This window comes from Neofelis nebulosa, chromosome 3 (assembly GCF_028018385.1).
Source record: "Neofelis nebulosa isolate mNeoNeb1 chromosome 3, mNeoNeb1.pri, whole genome shotgun sequence".
NCBI classification, from domain to species: Eukaryota; Metazoa; Chordata; class Mammalia; order Carnivora; family Felidae; genus Neofelis; species Neofelis nebulosa.
This window is the reverse complement of record NC_080784.1, coordinates 40,351,006-40,359,846: the sequence shown is the minus strand read 5'-3', so window position 1 is coordinate 40,359,846 and position 8,841 is coordinate 40,351,006. Positions and strand designations below refer to the sequence as shown.

General features: G+C 41.1%; 1 protein-coding gene across 16 annotated transcripts in view; it reads left to right on the top strand.

The window, feature by feature from the left end:
* Positions 1-263: 263 nt before the first annotated feature.
* Positions 264-8,841, top strand: part of PSD3 (pleckstrin and Sec7 domain containing 3) — a 747,126-nt gene continuing 738,548 nt past the window's right edge. For 5 of the 16 annotated variants that reach the window (XM_058720436.1, XM_058720439.1, XM_058720442.1 and 2 more), the window contains exon 1: positions 264-367. The gene's annotated coding sequence lies outside the window, so the exon portion shown is untranslated. Of the gene's footprint in view, positions 368-655; positions 706-2,361; positions 2,502-8,841 lie in introns of those variants that run through there. The other 11 variants (XR_009259079.1, XR_009259078.1, XM_058720432.1 and 8 more) reach the window with 5 other exon arrangements.

The window sequence follows — 8,841 nt, the reverse complement described above, 5'->3', positions numbered from 1 at the left end:
CCCCAATAATTTTTAAAGAAGGAAATACTATGATCAAATCCTTATTTTAAGGATATAAAAAAATCAATGTATAGTGTCAACTGAGAGAGATTCCAGTTGTTTTAGTGAGAATGTGCCAGGTTGTGCTACAATAATAAACAAACCTAAAGTTTTAAGGGCTTAAAACAACTTATTTTTCTCTTCCAATGGGTTCCACATGGATCAGTAAGGGTTTTATGACACATAATCCCTCAATATTCCATGTTGGAACTGTACCATCTGGATAGAACACAAGTCCTCCTTGTCAGCAAGGGAAGGGAGAATTAATCACACAGCCTTGCCTAACTGAAGAAAGGCTGGAATTGTTGATGAGCAAATGGAATGTCTGGTGAGCCTTAACTGTCTCTGGCACGCCAGTAGAAAAAGAATTTTAAAACTATCTGGATACGACATAATAAGAGCCACTGGAGAGGTGGAGGTAGGGTTAGATGCTGTACCTAGGGGCCTGGCCAGGGCCAAGGAGCCATGGAAAAATTGGTCCTTCCACATGCTTCTATTCTTAATCCCATTCTTGCTTACAAATGGCTGTCAACTACCCTCCACTGAGATAGCTGTAGATAATTCAGAAGTAAGCTGATAAAAATTCTAGGTCTAGTGGGAGCTGCAAAGGCATGGTATGTGGAGATCCAAGGCCATGGTCAGTTGTCAACCCTAACAACTTTTCAAGTGTGTGGATCCCATAGTGCCCATTTCCTTTTTCACCTCTGTGTCCTACTTGTGAGAGAACATAAACTAGGTGACCTCTGCATGAGAGGGAGGGGGAGGACAGAGAAAGGAGAAAGAGAGTATAAAATACTGTATACTGGATAAACACATAACAAAATGTTAATCGTGGTTGTTTGGAGGTAGTGAGATTATGGATTACTTTCTCTTTCTCTTTTACTGCCTTTCTTTTCTGCATTTTCACATTTCAAAACTAAACGTCGGGGCGCCTGGGTGGCGCAGTCGGTTAAGCGTCCAACTTCAGCCAGGTCACGATCTCGCGGTCCGTGAGTTCGAGCCCCGCGTCAGGCTCTGGGCTGATGGCTCAGAGCCTGGAGCCTGTTTCCGATTCTGTGTCTCCCTCTCTCTCTGCCCCTCCCCCGTTCATGCTATGTCTCTCTCTGTCCCAAAAATAAATAAAAAACGTTGAAAAAAAAAAAACAAAAAAAACCCCTAAACGTTATTAGTTTTCATCATTTGGCAACTTGTTTTATTAAAACACAATATAGACGTTGTACTATGTATTCTGCCAATGGCTCTGTAAGGTTGACACTTAAAAACTTTTTAAATTATTTTTTAAATCTTTTTTAAAAACGTTTATTTATTTATTTTGAGAGAGAGAGAGAGCACACGAGCAGGGGAAAGGGCAGAGAAAGGGAGAGAGAGAATCCCAGTTAAAATCTGTGCTGCCAGCACAGAGCCTGACACAGGGCTCAATCCCATGAACCAAGAGAGCATGACCTGAGCCGGAAATCAAGAGTCAGATGCTTGACACTTAAAATTTTGATTTAATTTTCTACATTATACAATGAAGAATAGAAAAGGCTAGCAAAAAATCCTCCAACTCCTCTGTGAAACTAGTCTTAGACTCCATCAAGGATCTGAGGACAGAGTTTGGGCCACTGCCTGGGAAGAATACCTCCAGAAAGGGGCTTGGGCTGGGGGAGGTCACAGGCCCGTTACTGCCATGAGGCTGAATAGCTAGCAGCAGAACCAGAATCTGCTCTCCCAGAAGCACATTTCTTCAGGGTTGGGTCAACATCTGAGTCCTTGATCTGTGTAGAGAAAATTCTCTCCCCTCTGCCCATGATTGAATAATGAAAGTAATACTATTGATTGTTAAGAATCTTATGTTGATATGAATACTTTAAGAAATCCATTTATAAAGACAAAATGTACGAAGTAGCACATGTGACAGCAGCCTGGGGGCACTATTAATCTGAACAGATAAAAGATGAATACTGGAAGGACAAGAAGTTTGGGGTTTGTAATTTAAGCAATGCAAATTGTTTTCCTGTGTGGATCAAGCCAGGATGGTAACTTGTGGTTATGTCACTGCGAACATTCTTTCCCTCTGTATCATTGGAGAAGTTACACAGTCATTCTGATTCTCCAGCTGTTTCTAATCAAATTAAATGAAAACTTGAAAAAATACTCAGAACTGAACCCACACCATCTACAGACAGTTCTTGTTTCAAGCAACACTGGGGGAGTGGAATCTTCCTATCACCTACTTACAGCTTATTTATTTCATTCCTGACAGAGAGAAAAACATACTAAGAGCTACTAATTATGCAGAAGATCTATTGTATTCTTTCTTTGATCCCCTTTCCTTTGCAGGTCTCAGTAGAGAGAGATTGTCTGCCAAACCCAAACATTTAGTAATGTGTTTGAAACAGGCCACATGTGGTAACTAAGTCCTCAGAAGACACCATAGGTTCTGAATACCATCAGAGCCAAGAGGTCATTTAAACTCCAAGGTTAGGAAACGGGTCTGTGAGTAAAACTGCACAACATTGTTTCTTTTGGTGATAGATGCAAACATCTCATATAAAATGCTAGGGAACCATATTCTAAATGTTGTAAAGGAATAAAATGATAATTTTTTGTGTGAATTGGTATAATGTAAGTGTAATTAGTAACAGCACAGGGAACTGGTACCCAGTTTCAGTTCCCGTTTACTGGATGTCTCTGTACCTGTAATCTCACCTCTCTAAATATGAGTTTTCCCATCAGTGTGATTGGGACAGTACTTCTCTCATTGGAGTTTTGAGTGCCTGACTCACAGTAAGTGGGGAAACAGAAGGATGGAAAATTCTCACAGCCAGAGAGGGCAGAGTAAGGAGTTAGTTAGCCTCACCTTCTTTGGACTCAGAATCTGGGCTCTTAAGCCCTAGGATGTAATGAAAGCAAAAAGCCAATGTAAGAAAATATAGGGCTATTTTTCTGAATGAGAGTAAGAAAGAATTTTTTAGTAGTATAAAAAGTGAAGGAACCATACAGTAAAATGTATAGATTTAACCACACAAAATTTTAAAAATTTATATAAAAAAACATTTTCTAAAAATTTAAGAGGTAAATACAACTGAGCAAAAATTTACAACATATATTGGTTAATATTCTAAGTATATAAAAAAGCCAAGTGTTTAAAAAGATGAACAGTCAATTTTTAAAAAAGACAAAATACATACACTAAAAATTTACAAAATAAGAAATACAAATGGCCAATACACATGTAGGAAAATACTGTAAGCCTGAAAAATTATCCAGAACACTTCATAAGTTGAAAGAATGTCCATGTTCCGAGACCTCTTCTCTGATTCCCTTTTTCCCTCAGGCTCCCAGCTTGTAGTGAACTGGGAACATGAGAGCTGACAGGATCTAGCCACTGCTGAGTTCTGGCTCCCTTCAGGCCACTCTCCTCCACACTGTATGGTCCAGCCTGCAGGACACAGTAGACTTATGGCATTCTCAGATTTAACCTTCCTGGTGTTGACAATTTGTGACCTACTCTGCTGAGGCTTGAATTTTAATCATAGTCGTGTAAGGTTGATGATCAGTTAGCTAGTGAGTGAGCCTAACTGACTGCTAAGCATTCCCAGTTAACTGTGCTTTACTGTTTCATGGTTAAAGCCCATTCTCATACAGTAATAAAAACTGTTTCTTTATGCAAAGTGATCAAGAAAGAAAGAAAGTAGCATGGTGGTAGAAGTCAAGTCAAAGTGCAAAGGTCTTAGAAACTTTTTGATCTTGGTTAGAAGAAAAAACATCTTGGGTACAAAGCATACTGTTCTACAAAGGCAGTAACAATATTCACAAACAGAATGTTCTAGAAGGTTACCCTTTTGAATGTTAAGGAGTCTAATGAATTGTTCTTTCCTGAATGAATGTTGCTTTAAGATCTGATGCCTTTGCCTTCCCTGTTTTTCACCCTCTTTGCTTCCCTTCTTCCCCATAAGGCCAAGTCCCAACACTTCCTCTGAGAAGCCTGGGCTGCAAATGGGCAGAGGGCATCACATCATCTTTGTATTTGCTTCACACTTTGTGTATGAAAAATGTAACATGGAGGTTAACAGCATAGACTCCTGAGCCAGAACATCTGGGTGCAATCCCAGCCCTGCCACTTATAGACTGTGTGATCTTGAGACAGTTACTTCTCTGTGTCTCAGTGTCTTCATCTGCAAAATGGTAATAAAAATAGCAACTACTCATAGGAATGTTGTAAGCCTTAAGGTAGTTAGTAGGGTTCTTAGGACAGTGTCTGACACATACCAAATGCTGTTTTATCATTCTCCTATAAAACTTCCCATACTTTATTGTAGTTAACTGTTTATATGCAAAGCAGGATTGAAAAAGAAAAAAAGAGGACTACCAAAACTCAGTTGTGCAGATAAAGTGTAGTTTCTTTAATTTGTTTATAGATTTTCTGAACTTCCTCATGACTGAGAACTGCCACCTCTACTCCTCTTGCTCTGGGAGATAAAACAACCAAATTTACTCCAGCTTTGTAAACTGAGTTTGATCCAGTAATTTAAATAGCCCATTGATAATGCTATCTTTGAAATAATTGCTTAGACTCTTTTTTGCGGCTCTCCAAACCTCATCTGACTCCTCTGGGTTGGCCTCTGAGTTTCTGGAGGGAGGGAGGATGTCCTGCCTCTGACGGGGGAGTGTACAAGGCTCTCCAGTACACGCAGTGCTTTCTGGTCCTGTCTTATCCCAGCTGAGAGGCTGTGCTGGCCTTCTACTGAGGCCTGCTGCTAATAAACTCACACTCATCTATTTCTCAGCTCCGAAAGACCTACTAGCCTCTTTTGCTGACTTAGCTCCACCAGCTGTGGCCTCCTCCAAGTCCCTATTGTGTGTTTCACCCTGTTCCAGGTAGTCTACCCCTAGCTCTCTTGCTGTTAGCTGCCTCTCAACTTAGTATCCCCACCACATGAGATGTGTGAGGAGCTCAGGAGTGCAAACTAGACCCTTTCTCTGCCTGAACATGCTGCTCTGCTCTATGATTCATTCAGGGGCAACTAGCCCCCAGAATTTCCAAATTCTCTCAAACATACAACTGCCTCTTTTTTTAAATGTTTATTATTATTATTGAGAGAGAGAGAGGAAAAGACAGAGTGCAAGCAGGAGAGGGGCAGAGAGAGAGGGAGACACAGAATCCAAAGTGCTCTGAGATGTTAACACAGGGCCTGATGCAGGGCTCAAATCCACGAACAGTGAGATCATGACCCGAACCAAAGTCAGATGTTTAACCAACTGAACCACACAGGTGCCCAGCAACTGCCTCTTTTGACCATCATATTCCCACTTTACCTGGGTGTAGAATGGAGGCTTTCTTCCATTTCTTGCAGATTGTCTGTCCCCTGTTGCCCTTACATGAAACTCTGGTCTTGACAGCTGGCCTGGAACTTAATATAGCTTTCTTCCCTTCATATCCTATCTGAATAGTGCCTGCCTTTCAAGCCTATTTTGTAAGTGAAAAATCCAATTCAAAAATTAGATTCATTAGAATCTAAATGCTAATGCTTTCTTTTCCCTTTGGCATTCGTGCTTAAACATTTTTAATCCCCTCAAGGCTGACAAAGAAAGGTTAAATACAGTAAATTACCACCCAACACACACACACACACACACACACACACACACACACACACAACTGGAAACATCAGCCCCATTATCTGAGTTTGTCTCATAGCCCCTGAGCTCTGCAGAGACTGACTGTCCCATTCACTGAGCTGGGTCTGTCTCAATTTGAATACACGCACTACCACTTACCTTGGGACTTTAGGCAAGTTACGTGGTCAATCTGTGTCTATTTTTTCATCTGTAAAATGCAGATAAGAATATGATTTTGTGGGATTCTTTTGAGGGTTAAATAAATACATGAAAAATGTTCAGAGCAGTGCCTGGCATGCAATAACTGCTCAAAAAGTGAGAATCATTATTGCTATTAGCTCAGCACTTCTCCAGAGTAGTATGCTCAATAAATGTTCATTGAAAGATCATACATTGAGGTATAGATCAGGAGTTCTGATTATCAGCATAGAAATATGAGTTTAATAGCCTTATATCCTTATATTACATATCTTTTGCAATCATGTGTCTCTAATCCTTACTCATAAGGAAAACCCCAATTAGCCTTTCTTTCACCTAATACCATGCATTTAAATAATTGATACTTATTCCCAAAGCTACTTTTAAAAATTGGTCTTAGAGGGATGCTGGAAGACAGTGGCATAGGAGGATGCTGGGCTCACCTCCTCCTGCTGATCACTTAGATTCCACCCACATCACCCTAAATAATCCAGAAAACCACTGGAAGACTAACAGAACAGACTCTCCAGAGCCAAGCATAGACAAGAGGCCCACGGAAGAGGGTAGGAAGGGCAGAGAGGCGGTGTGTGCTACTCGGACTGGCAAGAGGGAGCCAGGGCGGTAGAGGGGCAGCCTGCTGGGCAAGGCAGAGCCCCCGAAGTCTGGCTTGCAAAAAGTGGAGGGGCCAGACTGCACGAGTTCTGACAGCCAGGGGGACTTAACATCTGGAATGTTAAAAGTCAATGGCTCTGATCTCAGAGAATGAGGAGGGTGAGAGGACGCCAGGAAGGGAGAGTGGTTGAGTCACAAAAAGACAGAGCTTGGCAGGGGAACAAAGGCGCTGGCAAGTACCATTTCCCTTTCCCATCCCCCAGCCGAAATTCCAAAGGGAACCAGTTCCTGCCACCGAACTTGACTGCACCTCCCAAATGCCCAAAACTGTGCTTATGTGGATCCATCCCTCCCATGGGCCTGCCTGCCTCCTGGTGCTGCAGAGTCCCTCCCTCAGGGGGCCACTGAAGACTGGGCTAGCTAAGCCTGCCCATCCTGCCCCTGTGCACCTTGTGGATCCACCTGATCTAATACACCCTTGGCCAGATCCCATGGAAGCAGCACCACAAGCCTGGAAATGTGCAAGCAGCCCAGACAGGGACCACACCACTCCACAGTGAGTCCTGCCCCTGGGAGAGGGGAAGATAAGGTACACACCAGTCTGACGGTGGCCCAAGCAGTGGGCTGAAGGCAGACATCGGGTCTGACTGCAGCCCCACCCACCAGCACAAGTTTCTCCAGACAGCACAAGGGAAGTGCCCTGCAGTTTGGAGCTACTTCAGGGACTACCCAAAATAATGAAATGGAAAAATTCTCCTCAAAAGAAATTACACGAAGTAATGACAACTAACAAATTGATCAAAACTGATTTAAGCAATATAACAGAACAAGAATTTAGAATAATAGTCATAAAATTAATCACTGGGCTTGAAAAAAGCATAGAGGAAAGTAAAGAACCTATTGCTACAGAGATCAAGGGACTAAGAAATAGTCATGAGGAACTAAAAAATGCTATAAACGAGGTGCAAAATAAAATGGAGGTGGCCATAGCACGGAATGAAGAGGCAGAGGACAGAATAGGTAAATTCAAAGATTAAATTATGGAAAAAGAGGAAGCTGAGAAAAAGATAAAAAAAAATCCAGGAGTATGAGGGGAGAATTACAGAACTAAGTGATGTAATCAAACAGAAAAATATCCATATCGTAGGTATTCCAGAAGAAGAAGAAGAGAGAGAAAGGGGCTGAAGGTGTACTTGAACAAATCATAGTTGAGAACTTCCCTGATCTGGGGAAGGATAAAGGAATTGAAATCCAAGAGGCATAGAGAACTCCCTTTGGACATAACTTGAATGGATCTTTTGCATGACATATCATAGTGAACTGGCAAAATACAAGGATAAAGAGAAAATTCTGAAAGCAGCTAGGGATAAACAGGCTCTAACTTACAAAGGTAGACACATAAGAGTAGTGGCAGACCTATGTACTGAAACTTGGCAGGCCAGAAAGGAATGGCAGGAAATCTTCAATGTGATGAACAGGAAAAATATGCAGCCAAGAATCCTTTATCCAGCAAGTCTGTCATTCAGAATAGAAGGAGAGATAAAGGTTTACCCAAACAAACAAAAACTGAAGGAATTCATCACCACTAAATCAGCCCTACAAGAGATCCTAAGGGGGTTTCTGTGAGTGAAATGTTGTAAGGACCACAAAGTACCAGAGACATCACTACAAGCATGAAACCTACAAATAACACAATGACTCTAAACCCATATCTTTCAATAATACCACTGAATGTAAATGGACTAAATGCTCCAACCAAAAGACATAGAGTATCAGAATGGATAAAAAAACAAGACCCATCTATTTGCTGCCTACAAGAGACTCATTTTAGACCTGAGGACACCTTCAGATTGAAAGTGAGGAGATGGAGAACTATCTATCATGCTACTGGAAGTCAAAAGAAAGCTAAAGTAGCCATACTTACATCAGACAGACTAGATTAAATTGAAGGCTATAACAAGAGATGAAGAAGGTGCATTATATAAAATTACAGAGTCTATCCATCAGGAAGACCTAACAATTATAAATGTCTATGCACAAAATTCGGATGGACCCAAATATATAAAACAATCACAAACATAAGCAACCTTATGGATAAAATGTGGTAATTACAGGGGAATTAATACTCTACTTACAACAATGGATAGATCATCTAGACAGACAATCAGTAAAGAAACAATGATATGATATATTGGATCAGATGGACTTGACAGATATATTTAGAACTCTGCATCCAAAAAGAACAGAATATACTTTCTTCTCGAGTGCACATGGAACATTCTCCAAGATAGATCACATACTGGGTCACAAAACAGCCCTCAATAAGTATACAAGAACTGAGATCATACCATGCACACTTTCAGATCACAATGCTATGAAACTTGAAAT